We start from the raw sequence: 21,374 nt of genomic DNA, 5'->3' as shown, positions 1-21,374 counted from the left end.
TTCTTTAAACACACCTCGGGTTCTCTTTAAAGTCCCTCTTCATGTTGTCCATACAATGTTAAAACCTACAATGGGCTCTATTCACAAAACTTCTCTTAAATCCCTTATTTATCACCTAATTGATAAAAATTACATTTTGGCACATTAAAGGCCCATACACACGTCGGATTTTAGCGAACGACCTGTCGTTTGAACGTTCCGTCGTTCGGACGTTTTCGCGTCAAATCCGACGTGTGTACAGACTATCGTTCGGGTGATAAGACTGGTTACCAGTGATCCGCCCGGCGGATCGTTGGTAACCAGTCTTATCACCCGAACGATAGTCTGTACCCACGTCGGATTTGACGCGAAAACGTCCGAACGACGGAACGTTCAAACGACGGGTCGTTCGCTAAAATCCGACGTGTGTATGGGCCTTAACAAGCAAAATAATCATTCAAAGCAAGTTGTTCCTGATGAATTTAATTTAAATATTACTTTTCTTACCTTAATTGTATTATATTTTTGCTTTTTGGGAGCTTAAAACAGTGTTCTCCCCAGTCACTTTTAGCCGGGTGCTCCACCCGGCTAGTTTTGGTGAGCACTCTACTGTCATCGAGTCACCTCCTCCTATCCTGTAAGCAAAGTTGCACACAGATGCACCAGCCCTGCATTCTCATCTCGCCCCACCCGGCTACTTTTTCATGCCACCCGGCTACTATTTCAGGCCAACCGGCTGGAAAAATTCTCTGGGGAGAACACTGTAAATTGTAATATAGATGAAGTAAAAAGAGAAGAAAACGTTGAAGAAGGTGAAAAAGCTTTATGAATCATGCCTAATATCTCCAAAATATCAAACCTTCAGCTGGTTTACCATGAGACATGGGCAGTGAGATGCAAATCATTCCAAATTATGCAAATTTTGTATGCAGATAACGCAGCTGGAAAAATAGAACAGATGAATTATACCAAGCTGGAACTTTATTCATCCATTTTCCAGTGGTATACATTTGCATACAACATTTCCAAAATCCTGCATCAAATCAGAATTATTTGCATCCTATTGACCATCCCTATTTACCATTTTGAACCAGTAGATATTCAATTAGATTTAAACGGAAATCTGAATCAATATTGATCTGAATGCAGACACCCCTGCTCAGTGCAATACAAAATTGTGTGGCCTTTATACACATGCAGCTCTCACCTGTGTCTCATTCCCCTCTCAGGCTTGCCAGAGGAAAGAATGGCCTTTCCTGACCCATGTTTACGCAATAACATTATTAAATATTGATCTAGAAAGCCTTCACCCGTGATACTTTTTTTTTGTTGTTATAGAATTCAACATCAAGTCTAAAAAAAAAAAAAATCTAATAGTGGATATGTATGCTTATCACAATTCAGGGAAAATTTTAAGATCTTGATACAGCAAAAGTGGAACACTAGTAAGCTGGTTGGTATAAATGGATATTTGATTTTCAGAAGTTGTTAGTGTACTGGGAACTGCCAGTTAAAAGGACGGTTAGCTGCTCACGCCTAGGTTAATAATTGTCATAGCTAATATTATTATTATTATTATTATTATTATTATTATGCTAATAATGATCAAGTTACTTTTTTAGTGGGCTCATACTGATAGATTATGAAATCTGCCATTGCTGTTTAAAGGGAACCTAAGCTGAGAGGGATATGGAGGCTGACATATTAACCACCTTGGCGGTTCATTTCTTTCTGGATTTATGCTTCTAAAAGCGGTACATTTTTTTTTTCAAGAATTTTAGGCCTCAAATATTTAAAGGGCAACTGAAAGGAGAAGAATATGGAGGCTGACATATTTGTTTCCTAACAGCGCTGCTGATCTATTTGGCTGCAGAAGTGTCTGAAGTACACCAGAAACAAGTATGCAGCTAATCTTGTCAGATCTGACAATAATGTCAGAAACTCCTGATCTGCTGCATGCTTGTTCAGGATCTATGGCTAAAAGTATTAGAGACAGAGCATCATCAGGATAGCTAGGCAATGCGTATTGTTTAAAAGAAGATAAAAAATGGCAGCCTCCATATCCCTCTCACTTCAGTTGACCTTTAAGTCATAACTCACCAAAATATGTCAGAAAAAAAGGTCTTGTAGATAAGACTAGAACATAAAAGTGTTGAATCAATTACATTTATGAATAAACTTAAAAAAACAGTGAAACTGTGCAAATAAGGCACCAGATTATACAGTAGGTACATATATACCGAATACACCGTGTGTGGTATATTTTGAAACTGGGAATGGCACTGAGGGCAGCATCACAATTGGGACAGTAGAAGCATGATTCCTTTTGGACTTTCCTCCCTTTGCTATCAGTCTTAGGGGGCAGACAGAGAGTAGTCAAAATCCAGGCATAGGTTGTGCAGGCAGAGGTAATGCAGGTGGCAGGCTGAGAGTAGTCAAAATCCAGGCGAAAATCGGTAACCGAGAGGCAGATAAGCAAAACCTTTTGACAACAAAGTGGCTATATTATTAATATCCTGTGCTTTCAAATGAGCTTATGTGCCATCTCAGCAATAGCAGTCATGTGACACAGGAGAGATATCAAATTACAATTTGTGATTAGGGACAAATGAGGAGGAATTAGACAGGCTAAACTCTACATATTAGGCCTGAAATATAAATTGAATTTAAACCGAAATGGCAATCACCAAGATCACAATTTCGGAATTGTCAAAGCGGCAATTTCTGTGATTACGTCATCTCCACATAGGGGAAGTTTGAAGAAGCCGCTTCAAACTTACCCCAAGTCTGGGCCGCGCGGCCCGCAGCATTGGCAGTGTTGAATATACCTTCCGGCACGAGTCCAACGCGGTCCGTCCTCTCTTGCCCTCTGCAGGCTCTTTTGCACGGCATGCTTCCTGGTTCCTGTATGTCACATGACATACAGTAAGTATGCCGTGCATTAGAGCCTGCAGGAGGCAAAGTGAATAGACCAGCATCACTGGAATCGTGCTGGAAGGTATGTCCAGCACTGCCGCAGCTTAGGGGCACAGGGTGGGCACAGAGGAGACATAGAGCGACACGGAGGAGGCACAGAGAGACCCAGAGTGGGCACAGAGAGACAAAAGGGAGACAAAGAGACCCAGAGGGGACACAGACAAAGGGGGCACAAAGAGAGACACAGGGGGTGCACAAAGAGAGACAGGGACAAAGGCGCACAGAGGAGGGGAACAATGCTTAATATGAAGGAAATCGTGAATCGAATAGAAATCGTGACTTCGGACAGAAATCGTTCAATTTAACTTTTCCCTAAAATCGTTCAGGCCTACTACATATACACATACTGCATTTCTCTATGTTTACCTTCTGTCCTGTGTAATTTATAGTAAAGGACTTTAGAAAAAACACGGAGGTAAAGTGCAGTTTGGCAAAAACTTTGTAGAAAAAACTTTATTAATACAAAATATCAAAAAATCAGCAAAGATTTAAAAGCTTTTTCAATTCCACACATATCATAGGTCTTCATATGGTTAAATCACTGCCATAAGGCATGAATAATTGAAGCCGATAAGTAAGTGTTGTATTCTGGCTTGATTTAATATTGGAGGAAATTTTTGTATCTTATAGGCAACGACACATGTTCGTTTCGGGCTCCTTATATCATAAATTTGCCCTTCATCAGGCCGCAATACAAATATCTAAAATACAAACAATAAAGACAAATATTAAAAACAAGGCTCAAGAGACCATAAGCTCAAAACAGAGCAATAAACAAGGAAAGAAAGCTCCACCATTGTGATTTCTGATATGCGATCCACATGGTCCAGAATAAGTCCTGAACCTGCATATCAGGAAAAGAATTGGAATATAGACACCAAATCATACAATGATTATATAGGGCTCATATCATAGAATGAAAAAGAGAAAGACCGTGACCTAGAAGAAAAAATCTAAAGCAGGTCTGCAACACAGACTAGTAAATATCAGTCAATGCATCACTGCTGGTGACTAGAGAACAACCACCATTTTAATACAGAAAGTTAAAGTCCTTCAAAGCACCAAAGATCCACCAATAGTAAGAAAAGAAAGACCATAGGCTTTAAGAGAAGGTCCACAGCCGATTTGCACCAAGGACTAGTAAATATCAGTCCACGCATAGCTGCTAATAACAAGAAATCCTCAGAAACCACACACCAATCTAGTATAGGCAACGCCAGGGATCCACTAAAAGAAAGTGCTGATTTTTTGATATTTTGTATTAATAAAGTTTTTTCTACAAAGTTTTTGCCAAACTGCACTTTACCTCCGTGTTTTTTCTTAAGTCCTTTACTATAAATTACCTAGGTCATTGTGGGCAAGGTAGATTGCCCCTAAAGGGACTTGTGTTTTGATCCTTCACTTTTTTCAAAAAAAAGGACGTTACCCATTATATATATATCTAGTACCTTCTGTCCTGTGCCAGAGATCGGGTCCAGATGGAGGGTTAGACAGGCTAAACACACTGCATACATACAGGCTGCGTTTCTCTGTTTTCCTTCTGTCCTGCGAAAGAGTTCAGGTCTACTTTAAATTGTAGCGTCGTTCTCGATGTCACGACGCTTGCGTATTGTCATACCCCTGCACCACCACTGATTGGCCGCCGGGATCCAGGAAGAAGACAGAAGATGGGTATCCCGGTGGATGGCTATCGAAGCCTGGAGTCCTGCTGAACAGTGCCGGCCGTGCGTGGGACCCAGGTAAGCCGCAGCATTTGATTTTAGCTAGCCCGAGGGCTTACCGCGCCTGACATCTAGTTCTTAGCTCGAGCTACGCTTGGTCTTACCGCCAGGGAGGTTAATTTCCTTTTAAACCATGCGATTTGCCTGGCTGTCCTGTTGATCCTCTGCCTCTAATACTTTCTAGCCATAGACCCTGAACAACCATGTAGATCTGATGTTTCTGACTGAGGTCTGAATGGATTAGCTGCATGCTTGTTTCTGTTGTGTGACCATGATACTGATACTACTGATGCATGAACCATGAATGCATGAATCAGCAGGTTTGCCAGGCAACTGGTATTGTTTAAAAGTAAATAAATAAGGAAGCCTCCATTCCCCTTTTACATGCTTCTTACCTGGTTGATGTATTGATCCTTTACTTTCAATATATGGTGATTACTGATTCAGAGGATTAAATATGCAGATCAGGTGTTCTGATTGCACAGTGCTGACTTTTGCCTAAACCATCTTCCCTGTATTGTGTTTTACTAAAACTAACTGAATGAGCCATGAAATCCCATTCACCTTTTTTTTTTTTTTTTGATTCAAATAACCCAAGCTCTTCCAGGTCAATATTTTAAAATTAGCAATTTTATTTACATCTCTGATTCTTGAAACTTCGAAAATCAACAGAATTGGAGGAACACACTCAACTTCACTGTATGTTGGATATTTAAACAAAGTATATACCTTATATACTCGTGTATAAGCCTAAAAAATGTGCTGAAAAGTTACCCCCTCGGCTTCTATACAAGTCATTGGAGCAGAACGGATGGTGGAGCAGGTTTTGTTACTGGCCAGAGGAGTGTAAGGATCTTTCACTAGTGATGCTGCTCTTGCCAGCTGGTGCAATGATCGGGTGTTCTTCCTGTTTGACAATCACTGTGTCTCATATCTATGACACCATCTAGTGGCGTCTTGAGACACAGCTGTACAAACCTTTGGGCACATCTGGCTATAGAGAGAAGGAATGACTTGTACTGGGGGCACATCTGGCTACTTTGGAGGGGGCTATACAGGTGAGGGGCTTTTATGCGAGTCAATCACTTTTTCCTGGTTTCTGAGGGAAAAGTGTGTACCTCAACTTGTACGTGGGTTGGCTTATATGCGAGTATATACGGTATTATTACAAAATGTGTATGTATGTTCCTAACGTGTTTGTTTTGGGTGCAGGGAGAATTTGAATAATGGCTCTCCCTGCACAAGGTAATCTAGGGGAATATAAAAATATATTCCCTTATTTATTACCTAATTTCTCCCTCTGGTTATAATTTGGGGTACGGCAATTGCAGGACACGATTGGCAGAGATTTAGTTGCGGCACCCAAATTATTTTAGATAATGACAGAAGGAAAATTACTAAAAATTAACTTGGTTGTATCATACACCTTGGAAATGCCATAATTCCTAGTTAGGCTACTGATTGAAAACAAAAAACAAGATTAGTTCTGAGATATCAGAGACATTCGAATTAAAGATTGTATGAGGTGTAAGGCTATACATTGTTGGTAGAATCACTTGTATAACGACACGTACATTTTATAGTAGATTGCTAAATAAATGTAGATAGTATATGATTAAGTCATATTTTATCCTAGGAGGACAAATTTAATAAATATAACAAATATGAACAGTATAAGAGCTAAATTAATCTAAAAAATAACTTTGTACCATACCCATATTCTCTATGTATTAAATTTAAATATTTTGTGTCTTTACTTGTTGGTAATTTCCTGTATATTCCTGCAAAAACTGCTGCACATAAACTATGGGTGCACTTCTTGCTTTGGCATTCCACCAGTAATTTTTTTCCAGAAAAGTTGGGACGCAATGTAAAAAGTAAATAAAAATGGAATGTATGGATTTAAAAAATTATTTGAATCTTATGTTTAATAGAAAGTAGTACAAAGACAAGACAAATAACATTCCTTTTCTCCTGTCGGACTCTAAGCACTTGAGCTTTAACCACTAGGGCACGCTCAGTAGGCAGTAGCAGTGTTAGGGATTCTTTCCCAAGGACTCCTTGCTGAATAGGTGCTAGCTTACTGAACAGGAAGAGCTGAGATTCAAACCCAGGTTGCCTGTGTCAGAGGTGGAACCCTTAAAGGGCCTCCGAGCATTTCTCCTGGGCATGCTTTAAGCCAGACGCCTTCCAACAAAGTTGTGCTATGACTCCTCTGGAGGAGCCTCTTGCAATGGCCATGCGTGTCACTTCCTCTTCCTGCTTCATTCAGTGATGCACTTCTCTAACAGAGAATTCAGGGGTGACCCGACAGTTATTACAAAGCAAAGATGGCAGCCCCGATTTTTAAATTGAAATCGCACAAAAACTATTTGGCATATCAATTCAGGCATCAAATGAAAGATGAGAGCACAAGCTACAGAAATGTATACATCTTTAAGTACTTTGCAGTACTGGTCTAAGTCTTAAAGGCTTACCCATGAGAGGTGCTCGGAGTCCCTTTAACCATTACGCTATCCAGCCAGAGACTAGTAAAATATTGACATTTTAACTTTATGAAACATGTATGCTTACTACCCTCTTTGAAGACCTAGAAAAAGCAACATTGCTAGGTTTCTTAACTATTTCACATTCCTGGACGTGAAACTCACGTCCAGGAAGCCATGTGCGCTCCTGCGCGTCCACGCGGCCGATCGCGCGCGTGCACGCGCGCGATCGGCCGGCGGTTTGTTAGCCAGTGAATCAGTGAATCGGGCAACGGTGCCCGATCACTGATTCCTCTCCCCCGCAGAAAAAGCGACAGCTTCTCTCGGAAGCTACGCTTTTTCTGCCTCCTATGTCGCTCTAAGCGTACGTGGTACGCTTAGAGTGACGTCACTGTAAACAACTCATGGCTGCCATCTTGTGGCCAAAAAGTAAACTACATCTAAATGTTAAATAAAAATAAAAATACACATATATTTACAAAAAAAATACAATTTCAATCCCACCCTCCCAAAAATACCCACATAAAATGTTTAATTAAAAAAAAAAAAAAACATTACAATTAAAAAAAAAAAAAAACACAAATATTTACCTAAGGGTCTAAACTTTTTAAATATCTATGTAAAGATGAAATATTTCTTTTTTTTTTTTATTATAAGCTTGTAAATAGTGATGAATGCAAAACGGAAAAAATGCACTTTTATTTCCAAATAAAATATTGTCGCCATACATTGTGATAGGGACATAATTTAAATGGTGTAATAAACGGGACAAATGGGCATATACAATACGTGGGTTTTAATTATGGAGGCATGTATTATTTTAAAACTATAATTGCCGAAAAGTGAGAAATAATGATTTGTTTCCGTTTTCTTCTTATTCTTCCTTTTAAAATGCATTTACAGTAAAGTGGCTCTTAGTAAAATGTACCCCCCAAAGAAAGCCTAATTGGTGGCGGAAAAAACAAGATATAGATCAGTTCATTGTGATAAGTAGTAATAAAGTTATAGGCTAATGAATGGGAGGTGAACATTGTTCGGATGCATGAAGCGAAAAACGACTGAATGCGAACTGGTTAATATGGGACTCTTATACTTCCTTTTCTATTCATACTTTGTGTAATCCCATCAAACTTATACAAATAATATGAATTCACATTTCAGTACATAGACTTCAATTACATTTAAAAAAATAATAATTTATAAATATAGTGAAATTGTGGAAACCTATAAAAATTAATGTTTAACTTGTACTTGTAACAATAACAAACATTTAAATATGCCCTCCAAAACCATATATTCATGATCTTCCTTTCTTCCCAAACCCTAAATTACTGAGTAAACAGTCTCCTGTTACCTCACCTATCTGCCGTATATCTACCCCCACCTATGCGCAGGTGGGGTAGATACCCACCCATCAGACTTGCTCCCTCTTTCAACACATTCAAGCAAGCCCTCAAAACCCACCTCTTTATGATGGCCTACCACACAGTAACTCTCTAATGAATATTTCACAGCCCCACCTAGTGTTTCCTCCCCACCCTTTAGATTGTAAGCCTCTGGCAGGGTCCTCCATTCCCTAGTGTAATCTACAGAATCATGTGCTCCTGTCCTATGACAGCCTGTACTTGTATTACTGGGCCTACCTAACCAGCCCATATCGCATGATCATGTATTTTGTACAATTTGCATGTATAACTTTGCTCTATGTTGTATAACTTTGTTATGTCTTGTATCATTGTATATGTTACGGCCAGAACCCGAAGTTTGGCCACTTCTAGTTCTGGCCGGCCACTTCGGGTTCTGGCCGGCCAATTCGTGAAGTGCCCGCTGCGCTGCGGCCAATGTTAGAAACGGATCGTTTACTCTGATATGAATGTATCTTCTGGCCGCAGCGCAGCGGCCAAACGTATTAATTTGTTGCAATTTTAAGCCGGCGGCAATGTAACGATTCAAGCCGCCGGCTTTTTCATCTGCCTCATCTCTCTCTCTCTCTCTCTCCTCTTATGGCCAGCCGGCGGGGGGGGGGGGACACGCAAGTCCCCCCGGGAGTCGTTCGTCGCAGCAGGGGCAGCAGAGCGGGGAGGCTGCAGACATTGCTTCTGCCAGCACCCGCTCTGCAAGAACGGCAGGCTTCCCTGCCGCGACGAACGACTCCGGAGGGACACGCGTGTCCCCGCCCGGCTGCCCATAAGAAAGAGAGGGAGAGAGATGAGGCAGATGAAAAAGCCGGCGGCTTGAATCGTTACATTGCCGCCGGCTTAAAATTGCAACAAATTAATACGTTTGGCCGCTGCGCTGCGGCCAGAAGATACATTCATATCAGAGTAAACGATCCGTTTCTAACATTGGCCGCAGCGCAGCGGGCACTTCGCGAATTGGCCGGCCAGAACCCGAAGTGGCCGGCCAGAACTAGAAGTGGCCAAACTTCGGGTTCTGGCCGTAACATATATATTTATTGTCCAGTGCTGCGTAATATGTTGGCGCTTTATAAATACAATAAATTATAATAATAATAGTGTCTCAGCTGGGTGGTTTCCATGTACCTGTACATAGGTGAGGTTGCCTGCAAAACATGCACTATTGGGTGGTCACCAGGACAGGTTTGAGAACCACTGGTCTAGCATGAGGACATAATCCCCCAATATCAGCTCCATCATCTACAATAATCTACTGGACAATTCTCAGTCTCCACTCATTATTCTTCCAGTTGCACCTATAAATGTGACTGCAGTTTGTTCACTTTCTCCATAGGATTGACAGAACAGGCTGCTTGGTATGAACAGAACGGTTGTTTCAGGCAACAAAATGTGTTTTTAGCAGTAGCTAATTTGGGCAAGGTTCTTTTGTGAAATATTTTGTCCCTTTTTGTAAATGCAACATTGCAATTTGCACTGCCTACAATTTATTGCACAGCATAATAATGCGTTTACACGTTATAAATAGTAATAATAGTATATGTTGTAAGTAAGTGTTAATATAAAAATTAAATAAAGGGTAAATGCAATTATAGTCAAGAAGCACATAGAAAAATTTTACATGGAATTATAAAAGTTGTTATACATTTAGATCTATGTGTTTACATTAGATGGAGCTTAAACAAGAAAAAAATACTTGAATGGATGGTCTTTATACAGAAAAGGCATATTCATATTATAAAATACACATCATTATGAAGAAATTTGCTGTATACAAATGCACCACACACTTTATTCAATCACTGTTATTCTCCTTGTCGTGTAATGATTAACTACACACATCTGTGTCTAATGATATACAGGATATTCATGTACACAGCTGCTACCATCTATGATTAGTGTGTGAATTTCCATTTCTATATACTTATGCTTACCATTCCATTCAAATGTAATTTCATACTTGTGTCACACATGGATTCATCCATGGATGTTTATGGTAATATAGAATGTCTATGAATTATATAATTCCACATTCGGTCTTATTTAATAATGCAAGTAACTTGTGAAAAAGTGCTGCAGTGTAATCCATGGCAACCAGTGTTAATGAAGGGGATTGTGTGTATGTTTGTGCGTGTATGTATGTGTGTATATATATATATATATATATATATATATATATATATATATATATATATATATATATATATATATATATATATATATATATGTATATGTACATATATATATATATATATATGTATATATGTATAATATATATATATATATATATATATATATATATATATATATATATGTGTGTGTGTATATATATATATATATATATATATATATATATATATATATGTATATGTGTGTGTGTATTATGCACCGTTACTGCAAGTACATTTGTAATATTAAATATTACCCTTGAATATTTCATGTTCAGCATTTGAAGCCAGCAAGTGCCTTTCCAATTAACTTTGACAGCTTGAAAAAGCTGAGTTTAGAGCCCACTACTCCTAGATGAGATTACACAGCTGAGACATCCACCGGCCTATTTATAAAGCAGCATTAAGAACACAAACTTTCAGCTCACATCTTCAATGCCAAAAATGTATATTATTATCTTTTATTTATAAAGTGCACATATTACGAGCTGTGTTGTTGTTTGAATCCAGCTTTCTTCATTTGGAAACCCACATTGGGCCGTACACAGCACTTCAGCACCAAGGTTAGTGAAGAGGGTCATGGGGTTGCTGTCCACATCACGCTTCACATGACTCCGATACGTGTGCCTTCCAAGCCGGAAGGAGGAAGCATGGAAGCTTTGTGAAGCATGGGGTGAACTGCATGTGAGTGACCTCCCTATGACTCTTTTCTTTAGCTTTGGTGCTGAAGTGCATTGTTAGGCATAATGCGGGCTTCGGAATGCAGAAATTTGAATTTGAACACCAATACTATTTATGAGACACTGAATAGTAAATAAAGGCTGCAAATGACTCCAGCATACATAAGTACAAACTATGACAGGATGGGAGGAGCATGCCCATTAGGACTTACAGTATAGCAGGTAGTATTAACCTCCCTGGCATTCAATTTCCCAAGGAGTTCTGTGCAAAAAGTGATTCAATTAATTTTTATATCCTTTTTTTTTCCTGTAACTTGCCAAAATGTGTCAAGCAAGGGTTTAGTATACAGTGCAGGAGAGTATTAATGTGTATGCACGTCAATACTGTTCACAGCATGGTTTGTATGGATGTGTATAACCGTCAATACTGCTAGGGAACGGTAATGGGTGCTATAGCTAATGCTGCTTTGCATCTCTCCATGGGCGTTGCTAGGATCTGAGACAATATGAGGCACCAGGGGATGTGTGGCACTATACTCTTCTTCCCTCTAAAATAAAGCACCAATAGCACCCCACTTCTTATGAAGACAAGCAGACCTCGGAGGTGGTTGGTGAGTGACAGTGCAGCTGGCCGGGAAGAGGTTCTACCTGATCCCCTTCCCCACATGCAGAACTTCCGCCTTCTACCTTTCCCAGTGTGGTGTGCATGGCCAATACTAGAGGCTTATCCTGACACAGAATATCTATAACCAGATGTATCGTCTAGCCCAGTGGTTCCCAACCTTTTCCGGCCCGGGGAACACTTTCTGACCATATTTTTCTCCGGGGAACGGCCGGGGGGGGGGGGGGGGGATGCACGCTTGTTTGCGCGACCTAGTGGACAGTGACGTGCACAGCAGGCTATGGGGGGGGGGGGGGCTGGGGTGCGGCTGCATAGCTAGCATAGTTGCCCCAGTATAGGGAGTTTAGTTGCTCCAGTATGGTTAGTATAGTTACCCCAGTATAGTGCCCCAGTATAGCTAGTATAGTGCCCCAGTATAGCTAGTATAGTCCCAGTGTGGATAGGTAGGGGCCCCTGTATAGTGCCCAGTATGGGTAGGTAGTGCCCCAGTATAGCCAGTAAAGTGCCCAGTATAGCCAGTAAAGTGCCCAGTATAGCTAGTATAGTGCCCAGATAGCTAGTATAGTGCCCAGATAGCTAGTATAGTGCCCAGTATAGCTAGCATGGTGCCCAGTATAGCTAGCATAGTGCCCAGTATAGGTAGGTAGTGCCCAGTATAGGTAGGTAGTGCCCAGTATAGGTAGGTAGTGCCCCAGTATAGTGCCCAGTATAGCTAGTTTAGTTGCCCCCAGTATAGCTAGTTTAGTTTCCCCCAGTGTAGGTAGTTTAGTTGCCCCCAGTATAGCTAGTTTAGTTGCCCCCAGTATAGCTAGTTTAATTGCCCCCAGTATAGCTAGTACAGTCCCCCCCAGTATAGATGCCCAGGAGGGGGGAAGCAGCGCTAGAAGGAGGGGCAGCGGTGGAGAGGGGGGAAATATCCCCCCCCCCCTCCCTCACCTGGGACACCTCCTTCTGCCTCTCTCCCCCTCCATTTAGCGGTGGCAAGTGCGGGCTCGGCGGTGAGGAGACATGCGCAGAATTACTCACCACTTCCACGTTCCAAGCGCCGGCAGCGTCATGTCGTCACAGATCTCCGCCTTCAATGCCGCCCACTGTGCTTCCGCTAATCAGGAAGCACAGTGGGCGGCATTGAAGGCGGAAATCTGACGACATGACTCTGCCGGCGCTTGGAACGCGGAAGTGGTGAGTAATTCTCCGCATGCCTCCCCGCCACCGAGCCCGCACTTGCCACCGCTAAATGGAGGGGGAGAGAGGCAGGAGGGGTCCCAGGTGAGGGAGGGGGGGATACTTCCGACCTCCCCACCGCTGCCTCCACTGCCCCTCCTTCTAGCGCTGCTTCCCCCCTCCTGCGCCCTGCAGTAGGAACAGGTCTGGCGAGAGGCCAGACCTATACGGCACACCAGGCAACATCCCGCGGCACACTAGTGTGCCGCGGCACAGCGGTTGAAAGACGCTGGTCTAGCCGCACCTCTAGTATAGACAGCACGCACCATATGAGGAGGATTAAAGTTCTGCACCAGTACAGCCAAGTGATGCAGGTCCATGGATCAGGCATGTCCACCTCCCAGCCAGCTGCATGATCACGCTTAAAGAAGAGGAGGAAGACAATCGAGGCACCTAACAATGCCACTGTATCTCGCAGCAAGAATAGTTGTGCCATGTTTGTTCTTTTTAGATGTTTAATGCTACACAAATCCTCATGGCCACTGAGGCACTTGTGTTGGACAGCTTTAATAAACTCTTCCTACTGGCAACTGACTTTGGGCTAACTTCCAATCACCAGTTCTAGTCTTCATTTTCGAAGAGTGGGAGAAAGATTTTACCATAATGTCAGTGGTCAGTTGTGTCACACAATGTCTCCAGAATCTTGTGATCCAAAGCAACCAACTGAGGATTTTTCTAGTTCTTAATAATGAATTACATTTTTATTTCTTATTTTCTTTTTCTTTTCAGACCAACTCTCCTTATCCTGACATCATGATGTTCTGAGGTGGAGAACTTCTTAAGGTAAGAGGTTGGTCTTGTATTCAGTTTGTTTTTTTCCCCCCAGATCTGCTTTATGAATGTAGTAGTATACTGTTGCACGAGCCTGAATACATCACTATACGCAGCCATTGAAATGTGTAGGGAACTCACATAATGTCAACTCACCCTTGCGTTTTCCAAAGTACATTTTTCGTCATCAAGTATTCTGTTATACATGTCATTGTTCAACACAAAACACTGTCATTTTTACTCAGAAATCTATAAACGTGCATGTATCTTGACTTCCCAGTATTCTAGTATGTTGAAGTTTTACTTGGCCTTTTATACTAGGTCTGATGTTTTAGTGTACTTATAATGAATTGTGAGTAAATGATCTTAAAAAGAAGCTCTTACCAAAAATATATATTTTACCAGCATGTCACTGTTTTCTGTATAGATAAAATGACTGTTAAAGGACACCTAAAGGGAGAGGGATACGGAGGCTGATATATGTATTTGCTTTTAATCAACATCAATTGCCTGACATGCATGCTGGCATCAGTAGTATCTGTATCACACACACCTGTATCAAGCATGCAGCTAATCCAGTCACACTTCAGTCAGAAACATCGGATCTGCATATTAGTTCAGGGTCTACGGCTAAAATGATTAAAGGCAGATGAACAGCAATCCAGGCAATTAGCATTGTTTAAAAGGAAAATAAATATTGCAGGCAGCTTCTATATTCTTCTCAGTTCAGGTGTCCTTTAAGGGCCATTTTATCTGTACACAAAATAAGTGATGTTATTAAAGTAGGGTTACATTTACAGATAAGGAAAATATGTTTAGTGATTCTTGCCTTTTAATGGTGATCTAAATAGTGGATTTTTTCAGTGAATGCATAAATGCACTGTATAACAACATATTTAGTGCTGTATAAAACGTGTGTGTGGGTAATTTTTGGTGTGGGAGTAAAAAACGCTAATTTTAAATGTTAAAAATGTTTTTATTTGATAAAAAGTGGATGTGGGTGTAGTTTTACTATTTGGCAACAAGATGGCCACAGTCAAAAAGTCCTGGGAACGATCGATCTCGCTCCCAGGAAGAAATATGAAGACGGGAAACTTTTTGAACTCAGAAAAACCGCAGCGTCTGATGAGACGCTGTCGGTTTTTCTGCGGGGGGCTTCGATCAATGAAAGGGATTTATAATCCCTTTCATTGATCGCTGAGCTAACGGCCGGTGGCGGGAGCGTGCAAGGGAGACCCTGCGGGAGCGTGTGTGGCCCGCAGGAGTGCGCGCAGCCCAACTGGACAAGAATGTTCGTCCAGTTGGGCTTAAGTGGTTAAGCAATCCTGAACTGAAAAAAAAACCAAACCCTACTAAAGTTAGATACTTACTTCAGTAACGGCATGCATGCGGATAGATCAGAGGCTTCCTGGATCCTTCTAGATGCCACCGTTCCACAGCAGTTGGTCTCTTTATCTTCAGGCTAGGAGCGCAGCTATGAACAAGTGCACTGGGCATGTGCCAATAGAGAAAAGAACTTGTGCACTGTTTTTTCCCATACTGAGCATGCATGGTTTGTACTCGCACATGCCCAGTGCGGTTGTACTTGCCGACGGCCCTGTTCACAGGCAGAAGAAACCTATTTGACCTGCTAGGTTGGGCAGGTTTAGAGGGACCCATCACTGGTATGGTGGAAGCCTATGGCATATCAATATTTATCTTTTGTTTTTTATTTCTCTTTAGGATTGCTTTAAGGTGGCCATACACTCATTAGATTAGCAGCAGATAGATCATCAGTAGATATTCTGATCTATCTGATGTGTTTAGGAACATTTTTTTTACTAGGAACAGATTTCCAATAGATTTCAGTATGAAATCTATTGAAAATCGATCTGATGGCATTTTCATGCCATCAGATTTCCATTAGGTCCAATGCAAAATGATAAGCCATCTCAAGATAAGCCTAAATTTTCCAATATGTCAGATCGATTGAAATCGATCGAAATCGGCCGCAAATCGATTGATTGGTCAAATGATTTGTGATCGATATCGATCCGCGGAGTGTATGGGCCCCTTAAATGTTTGCGCACTGCTTAATGCATGTCATTACTAGAAACAACCAGCAGTTTGTTTTTTGAAAAACTGGCCTGTGGTAATTATGTGCGATGCCTGGCAAGCCAAAACATTAAATAATTCAATTTTTGCTGTATATATGCACTTTTAGAAATTACTTAGAAAAGTAATTAATTGAAAGAAAATCTTGAATTAATAAAAAGTTGGAGAGATTTTTTTCAAACATTACTTTTAATGAATAAAATGCCATAAGCTAAAGCCAGTTTAAAAATAAAAAAAGGACTGTAATGAAAAATAATAAATTTGCAGAAAATGACAGAGGGCATTATTCTGAATTTGTAACTGCATGAGTATTCAGGAAAAAAAAACTAACGTGTTTTTGATTATTAGAGGCTAAAGTGCTGTGTTAACCACTTGAGGACCGTAGGCTTTACCCCCCTTAAAGAGACACTGAAGCGAAAAAAATATATGATGTAATGAATTGGTTGTGTACTATGAATAATTACTAGAAGATTAGCAGCAAAGAAAATATTCTCTTATTTTTATTTTCAGGTATATAGTGTTTTTTCTAACATTGCATTATTCTATAATATGTGCAGATTACACAACACTCAGCATTCAAAATGAGTCTTTCAGAGCAGTCTGTGAAGTAATGAACTCTCCTCTAGCAGAGGAAAAGTAAACAGTTCAATTACAGTTGAGATAATAAAAGTCAGATAACAGCCCTCTCCACGACTAAAGGCCCATACACACGTCGGATTTTAGCGAACGACCCGTCGTTTGAACGTTCCGTCGTTCTGACGTTTTCGCGTCAAATCCGACGTGTGTACAGACTATCGTTCGGGTGATAAGACTGGTTACCAACGATCCGCCGGGCGGATCGCTGGTAACCAGTCTTATCACCCGAACGATAGTCTGTACACACGTCGGATTTGACGCGAAAACGTCAGAACGACGGAACGTTCAAACGACGGGTCGTTCGCTAAAATCCGACGTGTGTATGGGCCTTATGTTAGTCGGAGAGCTTAATAGCTTTTTTGCATAGAGATAACAACTGGAGTTTCTCAACTCTTCCTGTACTGGAAACAATAGACTGATGTATCTGATCTTAATGTTTTTTTTCTTAGCTGTACTACACATACAAATCATCATATCATCATTTTTTTTTCGCTTCAGTGTCTCTTTAAGGACCAGAACCTTTTTTTTCCATTCAGACCACTGCAGCTTTCACGGTTTATTGCTCGCTCATACAACCTACCCCCTAAATGAATTTTGGATCCTTTTCTTGTCACTAATAAAGCTTTCTTTTGGTGCTATTTGATTGCTGCTGCGATTTTTACTTTTTATTATATTCATCAAAATAATTTTTTTAACTTTCTGTGCTGACATTTTTCAAATAAAGTAAAATTTCTGTATACATGCAGCACGAAAAATGTGGACAAACATGTTTTTGATAAAAAAAAAACCCATTCAGCCTATATTTATTGGTTTGGGTAAAAGTTATAGCGTTTTCAAACTATGGTGCAAAAAGTGAATTTTCCCATTTTTAAGCATCTCTGACTTTTCTGACCACCTGTCATGTTTCATGAGGGGCTAGAATTCCAGGATAGTATAAATACCCCCCAAATGACCCCATTTTGGAAAGAAGACATCCCAAAGTATTCACTGAGAGGCATAGTGAGTTCATAGAAGATATTATTTCCAGGACGTCTCAGGACAGCAACCCTGAGACTTGTCTCCTTCCATTTTAGATTGGACAGGACGCTAGTTAAAAAATTAACATACTGAGATTAGGCAGGAACAGGCATCATATATAAGGCAGCATTACCTTACCCTCCTCAGTTGTTTTCCTGTCCAGCAGGATGCTGGTTTGCTGGAGGGGCTGGCTACCCATGAGAGAGCTTCAGGAGCCGCGGCGGCCTCGCTTTCCGAGTTGCGCTGGTCAGTTGGAGCCATGCCCGGACGCTGGCCGCTCGCATCTGCCTCTCCCTGCATTGTGCGCAAACGCGCTGAAGGTGGAGGACTTCCGTCGGAGAACTTCCGCCAGAAAGGACGCACGGATCACATGACTGGGTCATGTGATCGGCTGGGAAGAAGCAGGAAGTCAGCCCGGCGTGCGCTCCAACGGCTCTTCGCCGCTGTAGAAGCTAGTTGCTCGAAATGCGGCATGGATCAGGTAAAACCTCATGCGCATAAGCTTATTTTGGGCGGAGCACCACATTGTTTTATTTAAGGTGGCATCATGGTCAATCTATTAGGCTGACCATGGAGGCATCCGCAGGCTCTTGCTCCCAGGGCTCTGAGGAGACAAGCTCCACTCCCTCTCTGGTATGTGTCACATGTGTATGTTTTGGCTTAATACCTGATGTGTATATACATATATATTCTATTGTTGTTATGAGGGAGGTTCAGGCTTTAGCTATTTTCCTTTGTCTGTGTTTTTTCAGCCAAAGAATGTAAACTCGGATTCAAGGCATGGCAGACAAGATAGGCCGGCGAAGTCTGATAAAACTGATAAGCCTGAAAAATCAACTACTTCTGAGACTAAATCTGTACCTAAGTCAAAGAAATGTGCAGTATGTAGTAGTCGTATGCCGGACTCAGCTAAACATCTGTGTCAGACTTGCACGGAGAAAGTTGTTAAAGATGAGTCACCTACCCTGTTGAAAGATCTAATGGGTTGGATGAGGTCAGAGATGTCATCAACTATTCAGGAGATTAAGAGATCAGCTATAAACCCTGATGTCCCCTCGAGTACCCCCGCTGTTACCCTCTCCTCTGATGCCCCTATTGCTGGTACTTCCCAATCCCCTGTCAGACCACCTAAGAGAAGGAGGATTGAGGTGGACTCAGAAAGGTCTGAGGGGTCAGAAGGGGAAATAGACATTTCCTCCCTAGAAGAATTGCCCCAATCAGATATAGATGCATCTGAGGGTAAAAATGTAAAACCACTAAAGTTTGCCTTTTCTACTGACTTTATGAAGGAACTAATTGAAGCAATGCATTGTGCGATGGGAATTACTAAAGAACAAAAGACTTTGACGCCTCTAAACCAGATGTATGAAAGTCTTTCAGATACTCAGTCATCTTTTATCCCGGTTCATTCCAGTTTAAAAGACATCATAAAGAAAGAATGGGATAATCCAGAAAAAAGGGCTTTCTGGCCTAAATCCTTATCAAAGAGATATCCCTATAGCCCAGAGGATCAGAAAATCTGGGGACACTCTCCAAAATTAGATCTGGCCTTGTCCAGGGTATCCAGAAGGTCTGAGCTTCAGTTCGAAGATTTTGGCAACCTAAGAGATCCCATAGATAAGAAAATGGACAATATTTTAAGGCGGGGGTGGGAAGCTGTCACATTGAACTTCAAACCATCCATAGCTTCTACCACAGTTTCTAGATCACTAAAAATCTGGTTGACTGAATTACAGACTCAGATTGCAACTGGGATTCCTAGGAAAGAGATACTTAACTCCTTTCCTAAGATTCTGCATGCCACTAACTACCTAACTGATGCTGCGGACGATTCAGTCCGCCTTACCGCCAGGGCTTCTGCTTTAGTAAACACGGCCAGACAAGGCATTTGGGTCAAAACCTGGCAGGGAGATACATCATCAAAATCAAAACTATGTGTGTTTCCCTGTGAGGGCAATCTTCTCTTTGGTTCCAAGCTAGATGAGATTTTAGAAAGATCCTCAGACAGGAAAAAGAACTTTCCCGTCAGAAGACGTAACTTTCGGGTAAACCGTTCCTTTCATGACCAGGGTAAAACGGAGACAGAGAATAGATCAGCTCCCAGAAGAAGATGGCCTCCCAATAGAACACAGCGTTCAAAGCCCGGCCTACCCTATACCCCTTCCAATCAACAGCCTAAACAATGACGCCAGGATTCCAGTGGGAGGCAGGGTATCTCACTTTTTCGAACACTGGCAGGAACATTTTCACAACAGATGGCTATTGAACATCATTCTCCAGGGGTACAAGCTAGAATTTTCATACCCTCCACCAAGGCAATTTTTTGTAACTCCCCCACCAAGAGATCAGGTTCGGAATCAAGCTCTACAAAGAGAGGTAGCGTCACTGTTATCCAAGAGGGTCATTCGCCAAGTTCCCAAATGTCAGGAAGGTCAGGGTTTTTACTCTCCCGTTTTCCTAGTAAAGAAGCCACAAGGAAGCTATCGATTCATCCTCAACTTGAAACATTTCTGTTCAAGTGATTGCTTATTTGGATGACTTACCTATCTGGGGTCCATCTTTTGATTCAGTAAATCTCCAAGTGGAGTTGACTCATGAGTTCCTGATCAATTTGAGGTGGTTGAATAATTGGGAGAAGTCATCTCTACTCCCCAGACAGTACATGGAGTTCTTGGGGTTTGAAATATGTTCTGTCAGTAAAAGACTGTTTCTGCCATCACGGAAATCCTCGCTGATGTTAAATTCTGTTCTTTCTTATCAGAGCGCAGTCACCATACCTCTGAGGAAGGCTATGGCTTTATTGGGTACCATGACAGCATCCTTCCCGGCAACACAATGGGGTCAGTTGCATTCCAGGACTTTACAGAACTGGATCCTATCAAAATGGGACAGAAGCCCGAAGTCTTTGGACAAAAGAGTGACAATTCCCTGGAGAGTGAAACAGTCTCTAGACTGGTGGTTAGATCACGAACATCTGAATGCAGGAAATCTCTGGGAATTTCCTCAACAGACTCTAATCACAACAGACGCGAGCTCCTGGGGATGGGGAGCTTATCTAGAACAACTACCGGCTCAAGGTCACTGGTCTACACTGATTCAGAGCAGATCCTCGAACTACAGAGAACTGCGGGCTGTTTGGGAAGCTCTTCAGGCCTTCTCCCTACTTATCCATCAACCTCATGTTGTAATTAGGACGGACAACAACACTGTAGTGGCCTACCTCAACCGTCAAGGGGGGGACAAGGAGCAGATCTTTGTGGAGTCTAACCTCGAAGATTCTATTCTGGGCAGAAAGGAATTTAAAGCCCTTGAAAGCAGTTCATCTGAAGGGAACTCTAAATTGCGTAGCAGATTATCTAAGCAGGAGGAGGATCTATCAAGACGAGTGGTCTCTAAACGACCAAGTCTTCAAGCAGATCTCTCAGCGGTGGGGAACACCAGATGTGGACATGTTCGCAAGAAGGAACAATGCCTAATGTCCTCGATTCGCCTCCCTGTGTCCACAGGACAATCCCTGGGTCCTGGACGCCTTTTCAGTCAGTTGGAACAATCATCATCTTTACCTTTTTCCTCCCTTGGGACTGA

General features: G+C 41.6%; 1 protein-coding gene and 1 long non-coding RNA gene across 6 annotated transcripts in view; one reads left to right on the top strand and one right to left on the bottom strand.

Moving 5' to 3' along the window:
• LOC137544551 (uncharacterized) overlaps nt 1-1,394 on the bottom strand; it is a 29,826-nt gene extending 28,432 nt beyond the window's left edge. The window contains exon 1 of the long non-coding RNA XR_011025908.1: nt 1,187-1,394. This is a non-coding gene — a long non-coding RNA (uncharacterized lncRNA). The remainder of the gene's footprint in view (nt 1-1,186) is intronic.
• CDKL5 (cyclin dependent kinase like 5) overlaps nt 1-21,374 on the top strand; it is a 494,542-nt gene that overhangs the window by 126,355 nt on the left and 346,813 nt on the right. For all 5 annotated transcript variants that reach the window (XM_068269971.1, XM_068269974.1, XM_068269970.1 and 2 more), the window contains exon 2: nt 14,001-14,054. The gene's annotated coding sequence lies outside the window, so the exon portion shown is untranslated. The remainder of the gene's footprint in view (nt 1-14,000; nt 14,055-21,374) is intronic.

This window comes from Hyperolius riggenbachi, chromosome 2, assembly GCF_040937935.1.
Source record: "Hyperolius riggenbachi isolate aHypRig1 chromosome 2, aHypRig1.pri, whole genome shotgun sequence".
In the NCBI taxonomy this organism is placed as follows: Eukaryota; Metazoa; Chordata; class Amphibia; order Anura; family Hyperoliidae; genus Hyperolius; species Hyperolius riggenbachi.
The sequence above is the reverse complement of the archived record's forward strand: the minus strand, read 5'-3'. Positions and strand labels throughout refer to the sequence as shown.